Source organism: Suricata suricatta, chromosome 3 (genome assembly GCF_006229205.1).
Source record: "Suricata suricatta isolate VVHF042 chromosome 3, meerkat_22Aug2017_6uvM2_HiC, whole genome shotgun sequence".
Classification (NCBI taxonomy): Eukaryota; Metazoa; Chordata; class Mammalia; order Carnivora; family Herpestidae; genus Suricata; species Suricata suricatta.
In genome coordinates this window covers 129,640,123-129,642,730 of record NC_043702.1, presented here as the reverse complement: position 1 = coordinate 129,642,730, position 2,608 = coordinate 129,640,123, and the positions used below count along the sequence as shown (strand labels likewise).

Here is a 2,608-nt window from a genome sequence, read left to right as displayed (position 1 = left end):
ATATAGGCTTAAAACCATGAAGCTACTGATAAAAACAGAATGTCTTCTTGACAATAGGGTAGAAAAGATTGCTTGTCAGAAGGAGAGTGATCCCAGTTCTGAAGACAGAGGTGAATGCAAAACAAAAGCAAAGGATAAATATGAGGTCAATCTAAATGAAAAATGACTGCCTAAAATAGCAATGATACTAACAACAATAATGTAGCTGGTAATGTATGATATGTTAGTTAAAATATAAGATAAAAATGGCATGTAAGTTAGGAGGGGAGCAAATGGAGTAAAGGGCTCAGATTTATGTTAAACCTTAATGATGTAAGGCTACCTCTAGATTGACCATTGAAACAATAATAAAAGAGTACTTGCTGCTAAGCTCATAGTGGGGTAAAAGTGAACAATTTTTAAAAATTCATTCTAAAAGAAGACAAGAAAAGAGAAAAAATATAAAAGAGCCAGGACAAGTATAAAACTAAAAAGAGAGGGAGATTTAACACACATATGTCAGTAATTACATTAAGTGTAAATCCAAATAAAGACAGAGAATGTCAAATTGGATAAAAATATAAAACCTAACTATATACTGCTTACAATACAAACACAAAGATACAAAAATATTGGAAATAAAAGGATGAAATAATGATAAACTATAAAAAAATCAAAAAAGTCATTGTAGCTGTCTTAAAGTAAGCAGACTTTAAAGCAAAAATTTCCCATAGATGAAGATCAGTTAGTCATGATGTAAGGTGCCATTCATTAGGAAGACAGAGCAACTCTAAGTTTGAATGCATCTCACAACATAAGTCTAGAATGTATGAAGGAAAACTTTGTGGAGATATGAGGAGAAATAAGCAGATACACAATTATTGTAAGAAACTTTAACATACTAAAAAAGTAAAAATTATACAAAAGATTTGAACAGTATGGTTAAGAAACTCAACCTGATGGCATAGGTAGAACACAGCCCCTGACAGTGGCAGAATATAAAAATATTTTTTTCTAGTATAGAAAGAGCATTTGCGAAAACTGACTTTATCCTGGGCCATTAAACAAATTTCCAGGATTGAAATTGGAGAATGTTTTCTGAGCACAGTGCAAATAAGCCAGAACTCAGTGGCATAATTAGAAGATAATTAGAAACACTAGGGAGAGAAATAGAAAGGAAAGAAATCAACCCTTACTTCCTTTTTCTTTCCCCACTCTGCCATAGGCTCTTAAACTTAGGCCAGGCAGAAGTTAGGGAAGGAACAAATCTTAACTTTAAATGCAGTTGTCATTTTGTCTGTTCAGTTCTGGACATGTTAATGACTAAAACAAAACTACTTTAGAGAGTAGAAATCACCCTCTATTATAAAAAAGAAAGCAATTGTAGTACTTGCTCAATTTCAACTAATGGGGTCGAGCAAAGGAGAAAACAATATATAAAGCAAAAATGGGACAAATAGGGGGAAATGAAATGCTTTTCTTTAACTTAGCACCATTTGAAACCCTCTTGTCTCAGCTAGCTGCTGCATTATGGCTCTCTGCAGCTTTACCAAAAATATGCTAAATGGGAAAGAAAAAGTAAACCAGATACTCTATACTCCCAGTACGAACAATTCATAACACTTTGCAAGTAGCCATTTGATTGTCTAGGTTTAATGCTGTAATCATTGCATTTGGTAAAAAATAAACAAAATGAGATGACCAGCCACAGAGAGATTTTAGCAAACCCAACCTTCGCTGTAGACAACAGTATAGTTAAGCAGCTGGTGGTTAGGCGGTTGGAATCTTGAGGCAGACTGCCTGTTCAAATCCTGGTTCTCCCACTTACTACATGTGTGACTCTGAGCCAATTTCCTAACCTTTCTGTATCTCAGTTTCTTAATTTAAGATGAGACAATAACCCCCCTTTTAAAAGCAGTCCTTGGGCCTTGACTAATGACCCACTGAGCTGTCAAGAAAGGGTAGAGTAAAAACTGCTTTTGGGTGAAGCAGCAGCGTGCTGTGTTGTTTTGCTTTAATCGGTGGTGTGATGAGGTAAAAATAAATAAATAAAAAATAAATAAAATGAGATAATAACAATGGAATTTTGTTGGGGTTTTAAATAATATATAGAAAACATTGACAAATACCAAACATTCAGTAATTAGTTATTGTTAGTATTTGTTGCCATGTCACCCTAAGGAAATCCCTCTATCTCAATTTGTATAGCTGAAAGTAATTATTTTCAATGGCTACATAATAGACCATTGTATGGATGTACCGTTGTGAGGAATATCCTCTGTTGATGGAAACATTCAATTATTTGCAATGAAAAATGGACTGATATAATAAAATGAGTTGCTGTGACTCACATACTGCATCATTGAGACGAGTCGTGTCATGTAGTTACTGCAGTGATTTAGAATAATTTTAGTATGAATGTATTCCGGGCGAGAAGAGGGAGACTTATGATAGCCCCTCCCAACCACACCTTCAGCGGCATCTCTTGGGTGATTAGTGACAGTCTTTGTACTGTCATCTACTGCTTTGTAGAATGAAAAATGATGACAGATTTATAATTAGCCAATAACAGCACCTGTATATCTTTAAGGCCAAGACACTATTTACAAGTGGAAAAATCAACAAAGTT

General features: G+C 34.4%; 1 non-coding gene across 1 annotated transcript; it reads left to right on the top strand.

The window, feature by feature from the left end:
* The first annotated feature begins 1,881 nt into the window (after nucleotides 1-1,881).
* Nucleotides 1,882-2,014, top strand: LOC115288846. Its single transcript, XR_003907233.1, has one exon. It is a non-coding gene; the product is annotated as a small nucleolar RNA SNORA21 (small nucleolar RNA).
* Nucleotides 2,015-2,608: the final 594 nt, after the last annotated feature.